The sequence below is a fragment of the Sorex araneus genome, chromosome 5 (assembly GCF_027595985.1).
Source record: "Sorex araneus isolate mSorAra2 chromosome 5, mSorAra2.pri, whole genome shotgun sequence".
NCBI lineage: Eukaryota > Metazoa > Chordata > Mammalia > Eulipotyphla > Soricidae > Sorex > Sorex araneus.
The window spans coordinates 35,086,964-35,111,040 of NC_073306.1; the positions used below are offsets into that span (position 1 = coordinate 35,086,964).

General features: G+C 51.3%; 1 protein-coding gene across 7 annotated transcripts in view; it reads left to right on the forward strand.

Annotated features, from left to right (window-relative positions):
- The window catches only part of HIVEP3 (HIVEP zinc finger 3), a 438,249-nt gene that overhangs the window by 154,063 nt on the left and 260,109 nt on the right, over nt 1-24,077 (forward strand). For 5 of the 7 annotated variants that reach the window (XR_008630211.1, XM_055138552.1, XM_055138558.1 and 2 more), the window contains 2 exons: nt 1,946-2,181; nt 2,622-4,995. The exons of the other annotated variants lie outside the window; for them this stretch is intronic. The gene's annotated coding sequence lies outside the window, so the exon portion shown is untranslated. The remainder of the gene's footprint in view (nt 1-1,945; nt 2,182-2,621; nt 4,996-24,077) is intronic. 7 annotated transcript variants of the gene reach the window in all.

Below are 24,077 nucleotides of genomic sequence, written 5' to 3' on the forward strand. Positions count from 1 at the left end.
TGAACATACAAGTGCAGATGTCATGTCTGCTGTGTATTTTTGTAGCATGGAAGTATATTCCCAGAAGTGGTATTGCTGGGTCATATGAAAGCTCAATTTCTAGTTTTTTAAGGAATGCTCACATTGTTTTCCAAAATATCTGGACTTGTCATCATTTCTACCAACAGTGAATGGGATTCCCTTTCTCCCCACATCCGTGCCAGTACTGGTTGTTCTTATTCTTTTTGATGTGTGCCAGTCTCCGTGGTGTAAGGTGATATCTCATTGTTGTTTTGATTTGCATCTCCCTGATGATTAGTGATGTAGAGCATTTTTTTCATGTGTGAATGAGTATTCTTGATGGAAGTGAGATTTGTTATGCCACCATCCCTGGACTCAGCAATTTGATGCATTTTAGGAGGTACTCTCCTTGTACCCCATCTGAGTACTGGTATTTCCACATAGAAAACCAGTTCTGAGTCTTAGAATTTGGAGAACCAAGAACTTCTCCCTCCTGAGACTAAGCCATGACCACTGCACGGGGAGGAGGCCGCGTCCTATGGAAAGGAAAGGAAGCACCTTGCTTCCCTGACTGCAGAAGCTTTCCCCCACTATGCCTGGGGAGGGTGAAGCCACGAGGGGCTCCCAGACTCTATGGTTAGGGCATTAAAGGGTGCGCCAGGGATTCTAGTTTGAGCTCTGCCACCGATGATGTCTGTCTCACTGTTAATTTGAACAAGTTCTGAAACCTTTCTTTTTTTTTTTTTTTTTGCTTTTTGGGTCATACCCGGCGATGCTCAGGGATTACTCCTGGCTCTGCACTCAGGAGTTACTCCTGGAGGTGCTCAGGGGACCATATGGGATGCTGGGAATAGAACCTGGGTCGGCCGCGTGCAAGGCAAACGCCCTACCCGCTGTACTATCGCTCCAGCCCCCAAGTTCTGAAACCTTTCTAAACTTAGCAATATCATGATAGTAAGGGAGGGTTGGAAGAGCTGAACTCTTGGGTACCTCTTGTTTTTTCTCTTTTGAGAGCCAGAATAGATTCCTGTGAGTTGCAAGCCCTTTCTCTGTCTGTGCCTCTGCTGGCCAGTGTCTCCGTGAGCAGGAGTCTCTGGGGATGGTGTGGCTCCATCGTGTGAGATGGGTGCCACTACGAGGCACCCTGTAGGAGACCAGAAGTCCCAAGTGGACCAGCAATAGTTAGTAGGTGGTAGTTAGTAGTAAGTAGTAGTAGTTAGTTGTATTAGCAGCAGTTCCTGAGAACTTGACAGCAAATTCTCAGCCCTGTCCTGACATCCAAGGCTTATCACCCCCACATCTGTATGTCTTCAAGTTCCTAGTTGATTCTGACACACACTAATGTTGGAGAACCACCGGTATAAAGTCTGTGCTGTAGGATTGGGGCCATCACTGAGGGCTCCCAGCAATTACCTGGAGCCTCCTGGAAACAGTTGCCTTTGGCAGGTGTTTGCACCCTCTCACTGGGCGAGCAGAGATGTGGCTGGGAAAGAAAGGGTGTTCCCGATGCAGTGGGGATTGTGCCCGAGCTCTCCGGCCTGCCGTTCTGTCCAGGCGAACACCTGCTGGAGGGAGCCCGGGGGATGCAGGGAGTGCGTTCATGCTGGGTGTACAGAGCGGCTGCTGGACAGGCTTCCACGGAAGCTGATTTAAGCGGAGCAGGCTGGTGACGGCAGCTGGTGTTCATGCATTTTCAGTCTGACCCTGCCCTGGGCTGCTGCCTTTCTGAGAGATTTGCTTACAGCTGAGTAGTGAAGACCAGTGGTGACAGGAGGCTGGCCTGACCAGGAACAAGCCATTTGGTGACTCTGCCATAGCCTGGACTTAAAGTTCTTCCCCAGCTTGGCCTCCGTGTCTAAATGTCCATCATAGAACTAGAATGAGGTGACCAGATGGCCCAAATCACCCAGGACTGTCCCGTATTTCCCCTTCCTGTCCCTCTCAGTCTGGTGTCTCGGATTTGGCCCTGCATTGCCCACTCCTGCTGGATCTTGTCCAGTCGAGGGACAAAACGTCCTGAAGTCTTCCTGAGCCACGGGAAACCAGGAGATTGCGAAGCACAGATGGCAATCCTGCACCAGCATGCAAGAGAGCGACGTGCAGGAAGGGATTGCTCAGGCGGCCACAGGAGGAGCTGACGGCTGGAGCAGGAGCAAGCAGGCCCGGCTGGGATGGGGAGAAGTAAGTCTGTTTCTCTGCTGGACGCCAAGGAGGGCTCGTGGTCGGGAGGCAGCAGGAGGTGGACCTGGGGTGGTCCGGCTGGGCCAGAAGGCAGAGAAGGGGAGGCAGATGGGCAAGGCAGGGGGGGGGGCGAGGAGCATGAGCCAGAGTTTGTGTCCTGGCTGGCCTGGGCTCTCCTCACTCGCGCCGTCTGCCCTCATGTATGCTCGTTCATCTTTCATCCTGCCACCGCTTCCCCGGTCCTCCCCGCCTCCTGCCACACTCTGGGCTCTGCCCCAGGCCCAGCCCTGGCCCGGCGCCTTTCCCCTCGCAAGCCCTCGCTGCTCCATCCCACCCCTTGCCTGCTCTCTCCGCTCCTTGCCCGGCTCCTGTGTGGTGCTGCGAAGTGTGAGCGGGAGGATGGTAGGTTCCGGTTGTGATGAGTGTCTCCCTGTCCACAGATGCCAGCAGTGACAGAGAACCACCCCAGCAGCCTGCAAGTAGCCCATCCCGGAGCCGCCACGTGGACGACTCACAGCACGTCTTCCTGACTTGGCGACCACAAAGCCAAGCTGAGAAGCCAGAGAGGCACTAGGCACTCCCAAGGCCGTCGGAGAACTGCTGAGTCACGGGAGCTTCTGCCCGCAGACACTGTCGGGGGAAACTCAGCCCCCTGGACTCTCGTCTGCCTCCGTGCCATGCTCAGGGCCACAGACAAGGCTCCTCCTGCCTCAGCCCTGCAAGTTCTGCTTCGCCTTCTCCGAGAGCAAGTGTTAACGGCCAGCCACTCTGAGTTCTGGATGAGACCACCCCCCACGGAACGGGGTAGCAGCACCCCTGGACAGGCTTGCTTCTCAGAAGTTGCCAAGTTCATGTTCCCCTTGCTTTGTTTGTGAGCTGAGGGCCACAGATCGGATGCCAGCGCATTTCCCGACCCATTTGGTCCCTCTCCCCTCTTCCCCTGCCCTGTCCCAAGCGAGGCTCTCAGGGCCCTGCTCCTGCCTCTCCAGGGAAGATCCTGCAAGTGGCAGTATGCTTTGGCAGATGGCAGATATATGAAAGAAACTGTGGTCCAGGGGAACCAGCATCTTTGAAACTTAGTGGGTGACTGACATCCGGCTCTGTCCCTGGAAGGAAGCAGCTGAGACAAAGCCCCTTAAGTCTCAGTGTTCTACCTCTTCTACCTTTGAGGCTCTCAGGCTGCCGTTTGGGGGTCCACCCTCACTCAGGGTAGTTCTCTTTTCTTTTTTGCAGTTAAAAGTTGTTCTGGTTGTTACTTTTCATTGGAGCAGAACAGCACCTGTTTTTCTCAATAACATCAAAACATAGACAAGAAAAAGAAGGCCAAAGCCACCCTCAGCAAGACTGAAACTGTCAAAGGGCCTTCCAGGAGCCCCCAAAGGCATGCAGCTACATACAGCGTGTCTATATCCAACACAACATATGTGTTCTGTGTCTGATACTTCATACATGAATGTTACATAAATGTATTTGTCTGTCACAATACCACACATATTCTTTGATAACCCGTGTCTTTATTTATGTCTTGCTGGAACAGCTTTCTAGATCAGCTAGCTTTAAAAAAAAAAAAAAAAAAGACCAGGGGCTGGAGCGATAGCACAGCAGGTAGGGCATTTGCCTTGCACGCGGCCGACCCAGGTTCGAATCCCAGCATCCCATATGGTCCCCTGAGCACCTCGAAGGGTAATTCCTGAGTGCAGAGCCAAGAGTAACCCCTGTGCATCGCTGGGTGTGACCCAAATAAAGCAAAAAAAAAAAAACCAAACAAATAAAGTCTTTACTTACAGAAGGGAAACCCAGACCCCAAAATGTAAAGTGGTTTATAAGAAGTGGGGTCATTTACATCATTTAGTATCAAGAGATAAAGCTGAGTGGTTACAATTACAATCAATAGACTGCTCTGCACTGCCCTGATTATTATTATTTTTTTGACCATGAGTTACATGAATCTGAAGTAGCTGTGAAAGTGCTCACAGAGACCCTCACTGGGTCACCTACTCTCATGAGTCCATACCTCATTGATAAACATGCTTGTGCAAGTATATCCTTAAGGTAAATACCCAGAAGACTAAAGGTCATGTAGGTTACCAAGAGCCCTAAGTAGGCTGCCCTGTTAACTGCATGATCCCTGGATGTTGCAGTTTAGAAGTACTCCCAGGTCATTGCCCAGGTGATCGTATGTATGTGTCTCCAGGCTTGGTAGCTCTGACTTCCTTCCCTTTGCCCTGAGTAGGCATACTCCTGAGCGAGTTAATCAGCGGTGGATGAGGGAGGCTGTTATGTTGTTTGGGTTTGATATTGCAGTCCATCTCCATCTCATGATTCCTCACTGACTGCTGAGAAATGGCCCCTTCATCATCACCCACTTTTAGAGCAGCCTTTGGTGCAAGGTGTTAAACTGGAGGTTGAGAAGACAAAGATGAAAGGAATAGAAAAATAGGAAAACTCTCCTCAGAAAGATCCCAGCCTCAAGAAATCTGGTGACTCATAACATGCATCTACACTGAAGTCTCTTGGAGGAAGAATAGAAATGCAAGTTATACATTCCAGGGCTGAAATTTGGGGGAAGAACCATGACACATCCAGAGGGAAGGCATGAAAATCACAGGAGATCCATTATCCCCTTCAGCACAGCCGTGGTTCCTGAGTGTCAGTCAGCAGCAAGCCTGGCTGGATGTGTCCACCCTCACCAGACAGCCTTTCCAGGAAGGCATTGCCCTTCATTTGTACCTCTCGAGACCCTGGCACGAACTCATACAACTTATTCTGAAATCTGTTACATGTGAACTCCAAATGGAATAAACAAAATTAAAGGTAAAGGCATTCATGAGTTGAAACAAGTCTCAATGTTTTATGTATGTAGGAAAATCTGCATGAATTCATATCCTTCTGCTTGGTGGAAACTTTTTTTCAGATATTTCATTAAAAAGAGTAACCACCTCATTTAAGACAACATGGAAACTAGGGAAAAGGAGAAGGCTTCCCTTCTCCAAATTGAGCTGGTGGTGTTTTCACCCAGGCAAACATAAAACTTATATAAACTTATAAGATGGGGTTGAGGACAAGACCTGGGAATATATGAATTTTCTGAGTTTTTCTCCCTATTTTTATTTAGGTAACATATTGTTAGTTGTAGTAACTTCAAAATTCACATAGTAAAAGCTCAGAAAGTAAAAAAAAAAGACTTCCTAGTATGCCATGATGCCCCAGAGTTAGATCCTTCTAGAGATTATGTGTGTATGCATGTGTGCATGCGTGCCTGTGCATTTAAAAATCATACATGGGGACTATAGAGATATTGCAGGGGTTAAAGTACTTTCCTTGCATGTGGCCAACCCTGGTATGAATTCTAGCACCCCATAAAGTCCCCGAAGCAGTGTCTAGATTGACCCATGAGTATAGAATTGGGAGTAGGCTCAGAGCACCACTGGGTGTGTCCCCAAGCAAAAAATAAATGAAAAACTATTAAAGCCATGTGTGTAGATACTATGTAGTTTTTAATGAAGAACTTGATAATGTTATGGTTAAACTTCCTATATTTAACTAAATTGTTCTTGTGGCTTGTCGTGGCAGAGCTGGGGCATGGTTCTAGAAGGGGTGGGGGAAGGGGTAGCAAATGAGCTGTCCTTGAAGAGAAGAGAAGCGTGAGGAGAGAGCAAGGTTCCTGTGTTTAAGCAGTACTTACTGAGCACTCTTGTGTACCACACACCCGTCTCGACCCTGTGGAGTCAGAAGTGAACCAAAAGACAAATTCCTTCTCCTCGGGGATATTCCTTTAAAAATAGATGGTGGTAGACACTAGCATAATCCACGAGTAAATTATATATTTTTAATTTGACTGTGGTAAGCGCTTTAGCAAAAAACTAAGCTCCGTCTACCAGATGGGGCCTATGCAGCAGCCTTTCTAAAGCAGGCAGGGAGGCCTCGGGAGGTAGCTCAGATGTTGCCGCCTTACATGGGTGGTCCCTAGGTTTGATCCCTGGCACAGCAAATATAAATGAATCAATGAAAACAAAATGAATGGCCAGGTGGGCCTCATTGGAGAAGGGGGCATGTGAGGAGGAGGTGAGAAGAGAGCCCGGGGACAGCAGGGAGAGAAAACGACAGAAAGAGGCAGGGCAGAGGGGCTGAAGCAATAGCACAGCGGGCAGAGCATTTGCCTTGCACGAGGCCGACCCGGGTTCGATACCTAGCATCCCATATGGTTCCCCCTGAGCACCACCAGGAGTAATTCCTGAGTGCAGAGCCAGGAATAACCCCTGTGCATCGCTGGGTGTGACCCCCCCCAAAAAAAAAGAGGCAGGGCAGAGGCCCCTGGATTGTTCCCACCCAGGATCTTCCTACTTCCCGCTGCACCCCAGCTGGCTTCTGGGGGCTTGGCAGGAAGCAGGAAGCAGGAAGCAGGGGCCAGGTGCACCCCTGCTACCATATGGGCTATCCATGACTTCATAATGGGCGCGTTTCACCCCTGAGGTTTGGCGATCACTGTTGAATCCAGATCAGGAAAGCTGGAAGCAGCTGGATGGCAAAAATGAGTGGGAGGGTGCAGGGTCGGATCAGTACTTACTGCCTGCCGCTGTGTCCCTGTCAAGTCCTCTGTGCTGAGTCATTTGACCTCTCGGGCCACTCCGTTTCCTAAAGGAGGAAACCGAGGTTGTTCTTGGGCGGCCTGAGGCAGCCCGGGAAGCAGTGGCCACTGGAAGAGGAATCAGGGGATGTGAAAGGAAACCCCGGTGGGAGGCAGAGGGAGGGGGCTTCTGGCTTCGGGGGGGCTGCTCTGCATGATCCAGCGTGTGCCACCTCCCCCCTCTCCACCTCGGACTAGAAGTGCTCAGCGTCCCCCTTAAAATAGAATATTCCATCTGAGTAAGCCCTGGATCCCTGTGGGTCCCAGAGGAGACGCAGCAACATTGCTAATTGCGTTCCTCGCCTCGTTCCCTCATCCGCTCATTCCCGTTCGGTCCTTGACGTGTTTCTTCTCTACCCAGCCCGATGCTATGCTGACTGCTGGGTGCAGTGGAGGTGGGGTCCTGGGGTCGGGGCTTCTTCCCTTGTTGCCCTGGCTTTGGGGAGTTCCCGCCCCTCTGCAGTTGACAGGCTGAATGCCGGGAGCCTCTCCTGCCTGGTGAATCAGGCAGTGGGAGGAGAGTGTGTGGTTGGCATCACTGCACTTCCAAGTAGAGCGACAGCACTGTGAATTTAAAGAACAGGATATGCAGGAGAGGTTGTGAGGGCAGACCTGGAGCGCTGAGCAATGATAGGGGGAGGAAACTGCTCGGCACGCAGAGAAATGGTTTCTCTTTCCATCTTTACACATGTCACCTGGGCTATCCTTACTTTCTTGCTAATTCTTCTGATTATTTTTTTTTTCTCAGTGACCCATCTCTAGCACCCTTGGGGGAAACTCAATAGTGGCTTCTAGAACTGGGTCTCTCTTCCCTTATCTGAGGGTCTCAAACCAGGCCATGGAAGAGACATACATATGCATGCATCACCCGTGGAAATGGATTCTGAGGTGTTTAATTTGCTGAAATCAACTCCTCGTGGATGCTTGGTCCCCACTGCCTTTTAAATTACATGTGTACACCCCAAGTCCCTCCGTTACTTCTTGCATTTCATATGTGACACTCTTTGTCTCCATGAACTGTTGTGGAGAGAAATTTTATTTGGAATATTCATAACAAGTCTATCACTAATTATCACTTGAACAATGTGTTATGGAGTGTATCCATGCAGTCATCTGGAACGGCACATATGCCATGAAATTTGGGCTTTGCTGTGCACGGGGTGTGCCCACCCCAAAGCCTTCCATCCACTCTGTGCTCAGGGAAGACATGAGTGTGGAGGGCTGACTCCGAGGCACCTTGTCCTCAGCCATCGTCCCAGCCCTGGGTAGATTGCTATGCAGTAGAAGCAAAGCTGTCCCTCGAGACCCCAGTGCCCTTTCCACCCAGAGCCCACTCGGGGAACGTGACAGCGAGGTGGCTCTGGGTCAGCAGCCCATGCACAGGGCCGCCTGCCTCGTTGCAGGGGAGGAAGAGGCTGCTGGTCCTTATGCCTCTCTGCTTCCCTGGCGGGAAGGGTGGGGCAAGAGTTCCAGAGCCTGGCCGACCCCAGAAGCAAAGGAAAGGACGAAAAGTCTGCTTCTCCCTTTGCTTTCCACCCCCCTTCCTCCAGGAAGTCATGCTGTGTTTCTTCCTCAGGACCCTCAGTGCTCAGAGCTTTGAGGGTCTGTCATGACGTCATCGGGGAAGCCTAGGGAAGGCTTCTTACCAACGCTTTCTGCTGAGGGTGGACAGAAGCCGAGTGTGTCCGCTGTGAAGACTGAGCATGCCGGGGGAGCCCATAGGCCCTTGTGGTTGGGCCTGGCTGGGGGCAGTCACAGACCACATGACCCTGCAGGGAGAGAGCCGCTGGGGTGCCACTGCCTTTGGTGTGTCTCCGTGGTGCCCGCTTGAGCATGAGTGTGGGGGGTCCAGGCTCCGTCTGCGTGTTCAGAGGGTGTGATCTGGGTGGGCCTACGTGTTGCATCTGTTAGAATGAGCATTCTCTCGGGCCAGAGGTTGCCTTAGAAACCGTGACAGCTGGTGTTACTGGGTGAGTCCTGACTCTGAGCTGGACACACTGTTCCCCACTGTCCTTCGCGGCGAGCACAGTGGGAGCGTTTACAACAGAGTCCAGGAGAGCCTTGTCTCACAAGGCTGGAGGAGAAGAAGACACCTTTGGGGTCCCTACTTGGAGCCCCGCAGGCCCTAAGCAGCAGGGAGCCGCCAGCTGAGGGGCCTGCGGTGTCTGAGGGCCGTCACAGACCACGTGGCCCTGCAGGGAGAGAGCCGCGGGGTCTGGAGGTGCCACCACCTTTGGTGTGTCTCTATACCGCCCGCTTCAGCAGGAGTGGGGGACCCCGGCTCCATCTGCCTGGCTGGGAGAGAGCCTTTCTGGAGGCCCGTCTTGTTGCACTCCCTCTCCATGAGGGGCTGGAACATCCCAGAGGAGCGATGAGAGGGTGGAATGCTGGGCTGGAGAGGTCCGAGAGCAGTGTGGGCGGGGCAGGCTTAGCACCACTGCATCCCCGCCTGGGCCTCAGGACCTTGGTTGGTGATGCACGGGAGGCCCGGGGAGACAGTTCACAGGGCAGAGCACATGTTTTGCATACGGGAGACCTGGATTTGTTCCCTGGCATCGCACGGTCCCCTGAATAGCAGCACTGGCTGGGAGCAGTAGAGCACAGAGCTGGGCGCCACTGTGGGTGTACCCCCTCCCCCAACAATCTGTCCCCTCCCCCCCGCCCCAAAACAAGATGGATTTCCTGACTCCTGGATTTCTGAGGGTTTGGTTTCTCTGCTTCTGTTTGGGGTCCTGGTGGAGGTTCAGGGGGAATTGGGTGAAAGCGTGTTTGAAGGGAACGATTCTGGGCGTGTTTACAAAGCCAGCTCCTCCACCCTCTCTGCTGCAGCCTCCATCCCCTCTGGGTGGATGTGGGCTGGCACTGCGCTGTGCTGGGGTGGCAGAGGAGGTGGCAGGGTCTGTGGGTGGAAACGCCAGCTGCTTTGTTGTGGTTTGGCCTGGCCCAGCCACCGCCTCCATTAATCGCATCGACACCACACTGATGGAGGCGGCTCAGCGCCTTCCTGCACTTATTACCGGAAGGAGGCTGGAACAGCCCCTGATTGAGTGAGTCGATGAGGGAAGCTTCGCTGTTTAACCACTGGCTGGTGGATAGACCCTGTTGCTTTCTGGGAAATCATCGGGAAGGCTGCAGGATGGGCGAGAGAGTGTGGTGGCGGTTGCAAACTCTGCTAGAGGCTCCCGGTTCCTTCCTAGTGCCCGGCCCCATCGGTCCAGGGTGCTCACACCCCTTCAGTCCTGGAGCCATCTCAGGTCCGTCTTGGCCCAGGATCAGAGCAGCCCTCTGGATTAGTGATCACGGTTGGAAGGACCCCACAAGCTGAGATGCCTGGAAGGGAATGAAGGGCGTGTAGAGAATGAGGGTACTGAGGAGGGGTCCCCTGTGAGCTTACAGGCTGCTGGGACACAGGTCCACACACCGGTGATAAAGGATGCATTTTCCTCTCACAACTCTGGGGGCTGAGAGCCAGAAATCCAGGTGGCAGAAGGGCCCCACGCCTGCCCAGGGCCCGAGGGAAGGCCGCTCCCCTGGAAGGTCTGGGGCTGTGGGCAGGGCTTGGCATCCCTTGGTCAGGAGCTCCGCCAGCCTCTGCTGTCACATGGCACCCTCCTGTGTGAGTCTGCCCCTCCTCTGGGGGAACAAACCCAACAGGCCATAGGGGGGCACCCAAATCAGGTATGGCCTCATCTCCACTAACGGCTTCTTCCCAGACCCTGTCTCCAAATGTGGGCATAGGCTGTGGGCTGGCTGTGCCTGTGTTGGAGAGAGCGGGTCCCTTAGCCCTGTCTAGGCACACAGGAAGCCAGTGTGGGGGCATCCACGTGTGCTGCTCCTAGCAGGGCTGTGGCGGGGCCTGGGCTCCGGGTCCCACCTGCATCTGGGTGACGCCTTCCAGCCGTGATGGAGAATGTGCCAGCCACGCTCTTCAGCACAGCAGCCTTGCCAGCTGCTGCCAGCCAAGAGCTGGATGTTACCTTGTGTTTCAGGTAAATCAGAGTTTCTGGACACACTTCTCTGGCCCAGGAGAGTGCTGGGATAATGAGGGGCGGTGGGTGCGCCTGGAGTGCATGTTCTGTTTGTTTGCTTAGAGATGGTCAACACCTGTCGAGGAACGGTTATCCCCAGCATGCCTGGACACGTTGTGACGGGGTCCGGGCAGGAGCCTGGCCATGGGGCGAAGGAGGATGAGCGCATGGAGAACCCCCCCCCCCAGGAGCAGCTGGTCACAGCTCACTTTATTGCCAAACACACGCATTTTTATAGAGGGTCTTGGCTCACAGGAGGTCCAGTCACATAGAGCTGAACACCACTGGCCTATCGTTGTTTTCTACCCTGCTATCCAGTCCAGTCCCCTTCAAGGCTATAATGTTGCAGTTAGGATGACTGGCTTAAGGCGTACGTGATGGTTTCTGTGTTTCAGGCGTACGAGACTAGGAGGTCGAGTGAGGCTCGAGGCCGGACACACGATGCAGGCGCCCTATTTTGCTATCTCTGCCCAGTTACTCCCCTTGCAAGATTTCACTCCAGGGCTGCTTTGCAAGGTCGGGTTTTCGCTGTTCCCCGGCCCGTGGCCTGCTCCACAGACACAGATGACTGGTTTCTGAACAAGAAGCAGGAGGCCAAAGGAGTATGGGCCCAGGGGGACATGGCGATGGTCTTGTAAGGGCAGCTCAAGATGCAACGGTATCAGGAATGTCGGAGAGGCCCTGCAGTGCGGTCACTGGGGGCGCCACCAGTCCGAGCCAGGCGCTGCCCCTTCTTTCCTTCCTGGTGGCAGCTTGTCAGTCCTCAGCTGGAACTGTGCGTCAGAGACAGACCCCTCACCCCAGAAGGTACCCCTCGGTCAGAGTTGAGTAGGCCCCCACCCTCACTCACAGGGGTGCTCCTGGCCGGCACCCCACTGTCCTGTAGAGTGTCCCTACGAACACCCAGGTGGGCAAGGCAGGACGTTTAGAGAGGACGCCGCACCCACAGGTGGTGCCAACTTCACCTCCAGGCCTGCGGGGCCCAAGCAGGGACGGGGTCCCCTGGGAGAGTTCGCCTGTGCTTGGACACGGGTGCATGCTCATGAGAGATTGTCTGTGCTCGGATGTGGATGCCCAGCAGCCAGGGAGCTTGTCTGATTGGATGCGGGTGCACACCAGGGAGAGGTTATCTGTCCTCAGACTTGGGTGCACACCCAGTTCACGGGCGTAAGAGCCTCAGGAAGCCCCTTGGGCAGAAGGCTCAGGTCCTGCCCCCCCCCAGCCTCCCTTTCACAGGAGAAATCATCTGACTTGATGTGTGGCATCAGTCACAGGGCTGCTTTGGGCTGGTGATTCATGGGAGGAGATGGCTGGAGACAACTTAGGACCACCCCCCAACCTCCTCTGTGGACCCCAAAGACAAGGTGAGAAACCTCAGGTTCAACCCAGCTTCTTCAGCAGCAGAATGGGGTGTGGGCAATCCTCGAGGGAGGCTGAGTCACCCACAGGGACACGGCGTATTTGTGCCTGGCCAGCTCTGGATTCCTGATGTCTATCTCGGGTCCTGCAAACCCTTGACTCCCTTTGTGAGAAAAACAGCTTGGTCCTGTAGTTAGCTCATAGGAGCTAACTTTGGGCACTGTTTTAGGATCAGATACTGTATGGGATTCTGATTGCATCCAGAAGGGACATTTGATCTTGTAACTATATCTTTCATTTTTTAATTTTATTTTTTATTGAAACACCGTGAGACAGTTACAAAGTTTTCATGATTGAATTTCAGTCACATAATGATCAAACACCCTTCCCTCCACCAGTGTACATTTTCCACCACCACTGTCCCTAGTATCACTCCCACCCCCCCACCCCACCCCCTGCCTCCAGGCCAGTCACTTTTCTTCTTTCTCTCTACTTTAGGGCGTTAGGGTTTGCAATACAGACACTGAGAGGCCATAATCTTTGGTCTTTTATCTATTTTCAACACACATCTCCCATCCCAAGTGATCCCTCCAACCATCATTGACTTAGTGGTCCCTTCTCTATCCCAACTGCCTTCTCCCCCAGCACCTGAGGCAGGCTTCCAACCATGGAGCAATCCCCCTGGCCCTTGTCTCGTCTGTCCTTGGGTGTTAGTCTCATACTATGTTATTTTATCTTCTTGTGGCTATTTCTTTAATAGCGTTCACCTCTAACAGAGCTTGGAGAACTTGGGGACAACCCCCAGAAGTGCTTGGCCCTGCAGTTCAGGTGTGACATTTTGGTGTTTGGGTTTAGTGATGCAAACTTCTTTCAGGGGTTACCCTCAGACACAAAGGAGATCCTCTGAGACTTAGAAAATTTGGGGTGATGCAGGTGTCCGTTTTATTCGTCTTGCCTTTCAAAACCAGTTGCTTTCTGTGTTCTTACTGTTTCTCAAATATCTTGATTTCTTTGCCACTCATATGTCGGGGGCTGGTTATTCTGGTCCCCAAACCATGTGGGTGAGAGGGATGTGGTGTGCCCTGCTGCTCCGAAAGAAACCCCGGGTGATAGAAACCTGTCACGATCCAGAGACCTCAGAGTCCTGTCTGCTTCTGATCCCTCCCTGCCCTTCATCAGAGCTCCAAGCCCATCCCCACTGCAGGGCCTTTGCACTGGCTACTCTTCCTGGTGGCAGTGGCAGTGCTTTTCTGGCCATCCGCCTCCAATAGCCTTCCCTAGTGCTCTGTGTTCTTGTCCCCCCTCTCATTCTGTGTTCAGACCTTTGACCACTCCCTGACCTATGTCGTCTTTGTCTAGCTCTCCCACCAGAAGAAATGAACTGCTGTAAGTGGGATCTGGTGTCTGTCTTAGAGGTGGTCACATGCCTGCCTAGCTCTTGGCTCACTGTGGATGCTCAGGAAAGACAGACTAGCAGAGTCTCTGGGCCCCACCACTAGAATTCTGTCATGCTGTTGGGAAGAAGCCTCCCCCCATTACTGCCTTGTACTGTGGGGAACAAGTCTCCCCACCATGTTCTGCCTGAGTCGGACCCTCACAGGATTATCAGTCCCAGGCAACAAGGACTGGCCACTGTGGGACCCGAGCGTGCAGCAGATCTTGGGGAACATTGTCCTTGGTAGGGTCTGGGGCCTCAGGCAGCCTGCAGAGCCCAGCAGGGCGGGGCCCTCTAGAGAAGGGCTCGTGTTTCTCCACCCTGCTGGCTCCGTCCTGTGCGTTATTAGGGGTGTCAGTGATGAAGTACCCCGTCTCTGCAGAGAACCATGCCACTCACTCCAGGAGGAACAGAGAGGGTCTGAAACTACGTTCTGAGCATATGGGGCTCCCAGACGGCCCCTCCAGTCTGCAAGGACGGCCGCACACCTCCAGCACGTGGGTGCCTTCTGGAGGGGGCCGGGGGGCAGGTCCACTGCTCTTGTGTGGGGCCAGTCATCGTCCTGACCATTCCTCCATGACTCTGCAGGGGATTACTGGCCTCTGAGCCACAGGAAAGTAGACCTTGGGGCGTGAGGTCCTTCCTGGGGTTGCCACACTCTCCCCTTTCCTGCTTTTTTGCAAGGAGGAGGCTACCTCCCACAGGCCAGAGCCCCGTCCCTGCCCACCTCCCCAGGACAGATGCCTTGGAGGGCTCTCCAGGCGCCGGGTCTCAACCAGGTCCTGTTTCCCTTCAGTCATTCCCTTCAGTGAGTGCCACCCGTAAGGGCTCCAGAAGTGAGGGGCACTGAGCATGCCCTTTCTCTTGGTGAATTGGCAAAAACTCTGTGTCCACCGAAGTGTTTGCAGCTGCCAGGGTCCAGGGAAGGCCCTGGAGCCAGCACAGCTCCAGGGCAGCCAGTGCACTGTTCCTCTGTTGGTGCAGTTACGGCTAGGGAAGGGGAGGGGAGGGTGCAGCTTTGAGTCAGTCAGCCCCGCACTCTGCACTCAAGGTGCTCCAGCGTCTCTGCTCAGCTTCCTGGGGTGAGAGAGACTGTCATTCTCCCAATTCACGTTCCTCCCTTCCCACGTCTTCTCCCTTCTCTCCTCTCCCCTCTCACCCTCCCCTTCCATCCTTTTTTCTCCCATCCCCTCCCCTCTCCTCCCTTCTCTCTACTGTCCTCTGATCCCCTCTTTCCCCTTCCCTCTCTTCTCCTACCCTCCCTCCCATCTCTTCTCCTCCTCTTCCTTCTCCCCTCTCCTTCATTCCTCTGCCCTCTCCTCCTCCCCACTTCCCTCTCTTCCTTCCTGCCCCCTCTCCTACATTCTCCTGCCACTCGTCCCCTCTCTTCCCCTCCTCTCACTTCTCCTGTCCTACTCTACTCTCCATTTCCTTCCCTTCTCCTCCCCTCCTGTTCTGTCTTCCCCCTCCACTTCTTCAAGCCCCTGGACCTCAAACATGGTTGGCCAGTGGACAAGGACTAAAGGCCTCACAAACCAACCTCCCCACAAAGCCTCGTGTGGGAAGCTGGACTTGGTGACCCCCGAGCTCCCTGCCCATATCCTGATCTTAAGGAGGCCCCAGAGATTGTGCTTGGCTGACCAGTAAGCCACTGTTGCAAGCATCTGCCCCTTTGAACTCGCTAAACTGACAAGCCTGGATGCTGACCAAGTCGGGGGGAGGGTCTTCAAATATGCCAAATATTATGCAAACTGTTGAAAGTGAATTATCATTTCTTTGTCTTCTCCCAACCCTAAATGAAGAGAAACTCCCAGCACCCCCCTCCAATTTCTGGATGGTACTGTTGTATTGGGGAGCTGTTTCTTCTGACTCTGAGCCAACTAATTCAGATTCTGGTAAAAATGGTATGTGGCCAGGGGAATAGATGCCCCCTCCCTTGTACACCCTGCTAGAGTGAGGGCGCTAGATGGGGAGTTAGGGAACTGGAGAAGGGATTGACAAACATCGTTGAAAGAACTGGGTTGGTACTTGCACTTCTCAGTTGAGGAAGCCAAGAACTCCAGTCAGCTTCAGGGTCGTCCTCTATACCATGAAACGTTTGCATATTTCTGAAGTTCCTCCGTACAGGTAGGGTATCACCAGCACTAGAATGGACACATATGCAGGGTTCCAGTGACTCCATACATGATCAACACAAGGATGTACCTGAGAATCACCTGGGGAGCCAAAAGAACCCCACCAGGATGCAACTCAGGCTTCTTAGACCAGTTGCTGAGGAGTGAAATCTGGAATATGCATTTGGTTTTCATTTTTCCTTATTGGTTCCAGGGGTGGCCAATGTGGAGAATCATTATTTAAAGTGCCTCTCAGATATGCCATTGGGACCGTGGCTCCTTGATAATTATTTTCCCAGGGAAGATCATATTCATCCTTGAAGGAGAGATTACACTTTAGAAATTGCCAAGAGAAAGGTTCATCAAATCAGTAATGCCACTTAAGTTGTTTCCAAAAAGGAGTCAGGAGTTCTTCCAGATAGCAGAGTCAAATCCCATTTGGTGTGGTTAGGAGCCATTTCTTACAGAGGCATTTCCTTCCCAGACTGTTGTCTCTGGCAGCATTTGTGAGTGTCTGTGGATTAGAGGCATGGTGGTACAACAGCAAAGGGCCTTGGGGAGACCCTCAGTCTAGTGGGGGCACTGCCAGTAACCACCCAGTGCCATAAGGAACCTTCATTCTATTCGTGTAAACTTAACCCTCGGAGATGCCATTTCGAAGGATTGTCCACCTTCCGTTGACTTTTCCAGCCAGTACAACTGCCAAGAGGATGCACATAGCTTGGCCGTGTTTGTTTCCAAGATGTAGGAACCAGCCCAGTGATGGTGGATAAAGAAACTAAGAGTCTAGAGAATGCTAAGCAGGAGCTCTCTTTTCCCTCTCTTTTAAACACACCATCCGTTGCCTTTCCTAGAATTTAGACTTGAAAGGGTTTAAAACCATCATTTCCTGTAAAGCAAACTTGAGAATGAGGCCAAAAGATGGGCAAATTTGGGTCAGATTGATAGTACAGTGGGTAGAGTGTTTGCCTTGCATGCAGTCAGCTCAAGTTCAATCCCCAGCATCCCATACGGTCCCCTGGGCACCGCCAGGAGTAATTCCTGAGTGCAGAGCCAGGAGTAACCCCTGAGCATATGTGACCCCAAAAATTCAAAAAAGATGGGCAAATTCTGTGATATGGAAAAAGTTTGTTGAGGGTAGTCTGTGGTCTGTGGGGGCACCCCATGAGTACCTAATTATCCTCCTCCCTTCCCACCATTCCCTTGCTGACTGCAGCCCTTCACTCTGTATCTCCCAGTCAGAGCAGTCTTGCCATATGATGGGATGTGCCCAATCCACCCATTAGTGTGGACTTAACTGCATTTCGGAGGGACTGTCCGCCTACCATTGGCTTTTCCAGACAACACAACTGCCAAGAGGATGCACATAGCCCTGCTGTGTTTGTTTCTGAGATGTAGGAATCAGCCCAGTGTCAGAGGATAAAGAAACAGAGTGGAGAATGCTAGACATGTGATCACCATTTTTTTCTTTTTTGAAGCTCAATTTGATAAGGTTTAATTTTTTATAAATAGGATAGGGACTGGAACGATAGCACAGCAGGTAGGGCAAATGGCTGACCTGAGTTTGATTCCTCTATCCCTCTCGGAGAGCCTGGCAAGTGACCGAGAGTATCCCGCCTACACGGCAGAGCCTGGCAAGCTACCCCTGGCATATTCGATATGCCAAAAGCAGTAACAAAAGTCTCACAATGGAGATGTTACTGGTGCCCACCCGAGCAAATCGATGAACAATGGGATGACAGTGATACAGTGCAGGATAGGTATGCCATTCTGCAGAAGATTTCTAGAACATACCTATCTCACTTAAATAAAATTTTATTCCTATTTAACACAAGTTCCCCCATTTTCCTGTCCCCTAGCCCCTGGTAGTCATACTTACACTCTTTGATTCTGTGAGTGAATGAAATGAAATATTTTAGTAGTTAAATAGAATCTTGAAGTATAATCTAAGTAGAATTTTGCTCTTCCATAATTGGCTTATTTCTGTTTGCCTAATGGCATCAAAATTCACTCATGTTTTCTGTGGCTGACTTTCCATTTTTTAAGGTTGAATAATATTCCTTCACACATATTATTATAACCTACTTCTCTATATCTTAAGCCTACTTCTCCCTCTGGGAGAATCTGGCAAACTACCGAGAGTTTCCTGCCCACATCGGAGAGCCTCGCAAAGTCCCCGTGGTGTATTAATATGTCAAAACCAGTAACAAGCTGGGTCTCATTCCCGTGACCCTGATATAGCCTCCAATGCAGCATCGTTGGGAAGGATGAGTAGAGAAATTTGACGATCAATAGATGATGATGATGATGATGAATATTCCTTCATATGTATTATTCACATATATGTATACCACATTCTGCTTATTGCTCCACTGATGGATATTTATGCTAGTTTTGTATCTTTGCTATCATGATTAGTACAGCAGGGAGCATGAAGTACTCATATACTCTTTCAGATCCTGTTTGTGATTGCTAGATCATGCAGAAATACATTTTTTCTGCTATGCAGGCATTGGACATAGTGCCCCACACATAATAATTCTATTTTTAATGTGATGACCTTCCTTATTATTTTCCATGGTGGCTGCAATATTTTTCACTACTGCCAGCAGTGTGCAGGGGGTTCCATTTCCTGAGGGTCCCCTCTAACTGCCCCTCCCCTTCCATCTGATGACAGTATGTGAGGAGACCTGGGGGCCACAGTGGCCTCCGTCACAACTCTCTGTCTCTTGTCCTCTCTTTCTCATGCAGTCTCTAGGCGTGGCCCTGCAGGGAGTTGTCTGTGCATTTGTGAATTCAGTTCATTCATACACACACATGTGTATGTTTACCTACCCCTGTTCTGTGGCATTCCTGACTTCCGGGGATTAACAACTTCCTGAGGGAAAACAGACAAGGAACATGTTCACGTAGAGCTGAGCAGGTGGGAATGGGCCTTGTGATAAGGGTAAGGAGGGCAGGAGTTAGAGAGATTGCACAACAGGTGGGACACTTACCGTGAATGAGACCAACTCAGGTCCAGTCCCCGATACCCCAGATAGACCCCCAGCTCTGCCAGGAGTGATCCCTGAGTGCAGCCAGGAGTACCACCAAATGTGACTGACCCCCCCAAAAAAACAAGGCAAACAAAAAAAACAAACAAACCCAAGAAAAAGCAAAAGGTAAGGAGGGCAGCCCCTTCTTCTCCCACCACGAGGTGACCTTATGCCCATTTTATAGATGCTGGAACTGTACTGAGACTTAAATCGCTGTCCAAGGTGCTGAGGCTGTTGAATGAGTTGACACTCAAACCCAGGGCTGCCTGCCTCTTTATAGAAGACATATGGTCAGGACTGACAGAGGTGACAAAGATATAGACTGGAGCATAGATGGGACCCAGAGGAACCCGTGTCCTCAAGGAGAGTTCAGCCTGGTGTGGGAAAGGCTGAACAGAGACTGCTGGTCAATTCTGGACAGGACTGCTTACAGAGTTTGCAGTGGGCCCTGTCCATGGAACCCCCTCTGCGTGGCCTGGGACTCTGGGAAGGTGGGGGTTTCCCAGGCATAGTTTGTAGAGTTTGTGAACTGGCCTGATGCAGGTGTTGTTCTGGTCCGAGGAAGTAGCACCCGGAGAGGCAGGGAAGTAGAGTCCTGACGGACTGCAAGGACAGTGGCAGGCTCTTCTCCAAGCTGTTCTCCGATATCCAGCATGGGAGAGACCACAGACTGCCCTAGGACCCCAGTGTCTGTGGCTTCCCTGCCCTTTCTCGCCCCTGTTCCCTCTCCTCTCCCTCCTCTCCCTGCCCCCACCTTTGCCACCTCTCCCCCTGCCTTACTCCTTGCACTTGCCATAGATACCAGGAGGAAAGGCTGACCCTGCTGCCATCGAGACAATTTAAATCAGTGAGACGTAGGTGTGGCCTTGAAAGGGACCTACCTCCTGTCTGCACTGTGATTTGGCTCCACTGGGGAGAATCGATTACTGGGGTATTTCATGCATTTATTAATTAATGATCTAGACCTGTAGCCTCCAGTCACTCCCAGCCCTGTCTTTCCCCTCTAGTATTCACCAGAAGATGGAAAGAACTGCTTCCATTGGCTGTGGGGTGTGGGAGGGCACACACCACACCTGGCCCATCCCATCTGCTGTTTCTGTCCCCTTCTCCACAGTGAACCTCTAAAGCAGCTAAAAAAAATACAAAGATCAACTCACTGAGAATCCGACAGGGGAGGCATTAGCTTGTGGGTGATGGTAAATCGATACAGCTACAAATAGAAGCTGGTGAGATGTGTCCCAAAGACAGGCAGGCAAAAGGATGAGGAATGGAAACAGTGATGTAGGAGGAAAACTCCAGAGTTCTCAGGTGTGAGGTGCTGATGGTGAGAAATGAGGAATTCCATGGAACGTTCTTAGCATCATGTGAAAAGGTTAACTCTGTGGGCTGGAGAGGGAGTGAGAGGGTTAGCACCTTGCATATGGCTAAGCCTCTTTTCATCTCTGGCACTGCATGTGCTTTCTCACGAACTCCCACGGGTCACTCCTGAGCTTGAAGTAGGCCCTGAGCCTACTCCGGGGTGAGGTCCAGGAAGAAAAAGAAAGAAAAGAAAAGGTGAATGTAGTGTGCATGAGTTTGGTTTGGGGAAAGTGCTGCTCTGGCCATTCTGGGCAGACCTCTTACCTGTTTCAGAACAATTGGCAGATCTTGCTGTCCACAGCACCCCAAAACTGGGGCACAGTGTGGGCACCGTCTCTGGGCACCTCTTTCTCCTGCTCACCTTCAGGGAGCTAGAACAGGGCTATGACATGGTAGCCAGGAAACTGCTGGGGGCTCCGTGAGACCCTGGAGAGAGCCCCCAGCTCTCCCAGGGTCGCTACCCATGTGTGAAACAAAAGAGGGAGTTTTGACTGCAGCAGAAAGGAGCTGAGAGGGGCTCTGAGGCCTGGCACAGGGCAGCCCAATACTACCCAGGAAGCCTCACTTTCCCAGACGGACCCAGTAACATGTCCTATGGACTCTGGAAAAGATGCTTCCGGACAAAGAAGATGCCACCCATTATTCCACCTTTTCTCTTGTCTCTCCCTCCCTCCCCCCACTCTCTCTCCCTCTCCCTCCCTTTCTCTCTCCCTCTTCCCTCTCCCTCCCTCTCTCCCTTCCTCTTTCTTTCTCCCTCCCTATCCCTCCCTCCCCCTCCTCTCTCTTTTACACACACACACACACACACACACTATAAAGACCTTTTACTACATATGGAGTTTGAATTTTTTATTTTAATTTAGTTTGGATTAGTTTACCCTTCGCATATCATGGACATCTTGCCAAGTCACAGTTAGTTTGAAAACATGATTGTGAGTGACTATGTGATGTTATATTATTGGGTTTCACCATAATTTACAGCCATTTTTCCTGAGGATTTTTAGGATGTTCCTTGTTTATTTATTTATTATAACCATTTTGAATTAGAAATAATCATTTAATCACAAAAATGTAATTACCTATAGGCCCACCTCTGGAATAGATTAATCCTTTGGAATAGACTCCTAGGAGTACATTACTGGGTCCAAGGCATGATAAGTCTTCATTTCTTGCCAAAAGAAAAGGTTGTATAGGGGCTGGAGCGATAGCACAGCAGGTAGGGCATTTGCCTTGCACGCAGCTGACCCGGGTTCGATTCCCAGCATCCCATAGGGTCCCCTGAGCACCGCCAGGAGTGATTCCTGAGTGCAGAGCCAGGAGTAACCCCTGTGCAATGCTGGGTGTGACCCAAAAAGCAAAAAAAAAAAAGCTTGTATAGATTTACACCTTTGAAGTGAGTTTTAAAAGATGAGAGATCTTCTGTGAAATGTAGACAACAGTATGACATGGAATTTTTCTTCAGTGATGATTGTATTTCTACAGAAAGCAAGAAACTTGGTGACCAGCCCCGTCTTCTCAGCCTATCCTCTGTGTGAGGTAATCATTATAAGAGTGTGCTGTGGAATATTCCTGTCCATACATTTATTCAAAATAAATGTTACTCCTATCTGCACTTTTTATAAACCTTCCATTTCTTGGGTCTTTAAATTTCTCATTCAGGGGCCAGAGAAAGTCCAGCAGGTAAGATCCTTGCCTTGCACGCAGTCAATGCAGGTGCCATTTCGACACCACATGTGGTCCCCTGAGCACAGAGCCAGGAGTAAGCCCTGAGCACTGCTAAGTGTCACCCACAAATCAATAATAAATAAATAAATAAATTAATTAATTAATAAATACATTCCTCACTCAGAGTCTCCCACAGGGTGGCTAGTTCTCAGAACCTCTCAGTGTGACCTGGGGAAGCAACTGTGTGAAAGAAACATAGACCTCAAGGCAGGATTCTCTCTGAGCTAGTGGGTAATAGCCAAGCAGGAGGAGGGATGTACCCCGCTGTACAGGTTGTGCAGTGCACACCTTTGTACGTCAGTTGTGCGACCACCATCATTCTGTTGGCTGCAGGGAAATAGGGAAGCTTGTGGAGCCAGAGGCCTTCGGAGATCAGGTCTGCAATGTAAGGACCAAATGAGTCATTACACTTAAAGCACTTAGAACAGGGACTGGGATCAGGTGATCATCAGGAAATACTGTGATTCTTCCTCCTGTGAGTAAAAAATGCTCCTCATGTTCACAGGAAATGAGTCCCAAGAAACACAGATCAGAGGAACACATATTTTTTTAAGTGGCTAGGTATTACAGAGATTTTTCATGGGGGTTGGGGGAATTGAAGTTGTTGATTGGTCAGTGAGTTGCGTGAGAAAAGCTGCCAGGACAGGTCTGGGCATCTAAGAACAAAGATTGTGTGATCCTGTCTCAGCTGAGAAGAGCAGCTTCCTCTTTCTGCCATGCCAGGCAATTACTACGTTACAAAAGAGTAGATAGGTGGTCGTTTATAAAGCAAGAAAATAATCAGTGAAAAGTAAGTAATGGGCATTAATACTGGAAGCAGTTAGGAAACTGGTAGTGAAACCCCTGGGTTCTGGAACCATCTGAGCAGAAAGGAATGTGGCATTGTAAATCCGAAGTCCTGGGAGGGTTCTCATGGATCCATTTCTTGCCTTCTGCTTTGTCTTCATTTTTTCTCCAAGAAATGGGGATAACAAGCAAACCCTCACCCTGATGATGCCAGGCATGAAGGGAAAGCTGGACTGGTGGGGGGAATGCTCTGAACCCTGGAGAGCCCTGGACAATGGGGGCTTTTTGCCACAGATGCAGTCTGCTGCTAGCACGCACAAACCCGCTTCTCTGCTTCTGCTGCCTACTCTGCAGTGGCAAGTCAGCGGACTCTCATGTGCCGAGAGGGAAGCATACGGATTCTTCTCATACTTGCCAGCCATGCCACGCTTCAGAGCCATTGGCAGGCGTTTGCTGTGGTCCTGGCACCCTCTTGGATGGGGGCGGGGCCATGCAGTGGGGCATGTGGACTCCATGGACACCAGGGAAGACAAAAGCCACTGTCTCCCCACCACCTACATGCTCGGTGCTCACTGGGTTGCTTTGTTCCCCTCCTTTCCAAGGGCCGAGGAGGAATGTACAGCTAAGCAGAATCCTCTCCCCTCCCAGCCCCAGGTCACCATTCAGGAAAATGTGGAGTGATGTGACGGGCAGGTGCAGGGGCAAGCGGGGGACCGTGGACAGGGTTGTAGACCTTGAACTAGGAGATCTGAGTTCTCATCTGCCACTCACTGGGTGAGCTTATGGCATGACTCGAACTCTATCCGAGTCTCGCTCTCTCCATCTGTGCTGGGGACCAAGGTCCCTGCATCTTTGGATCTTGTGAGGGATGGGAATCACTGGCGTGGTCTTCATCGCTCAGGCTGCTTAAACCAAACTCAGCCTCCGTGGCTTAGCCATAACTATTAATTTCCTCACAGTGCAGGTAGCCCGAGTGCACACTCAGAATGCTAGCACGGTCATTCTGCTCATCCCACTTGCAGATGGCAGCCTTACATGGTGGAAGGAGAGAGAGGAGAAGTTTCATTTCTTCTGATGAAACCACCAGCCCTACTGGAATAGGGTCCTGTCCTTCATGGCCCTACTTCACCGACCCTGGCTCCGGGTGCAGTTCCATTTAGGGGGTATGGTTTCAACCCTTGCATGTTGGAAGACACAGCTCAGTTATTAGCTTCCAGGAAAGTAGAACTAGACAACATCTTAGAAAGGAAGTTTGAAAATATCAAAGAATAGAACATGAACGTTTAAATAAGGAACTAGTCTCAACCGGAATCTACAAACCAATTTCTTTCAAATTCAGAGCAATGTAGAACCAATGCCAGAGTTGGTGGAGACCAGCTAAGGTTCTGCAAACAGTTTTATGTAATGAAAAGTAAATATTGGAGGGCT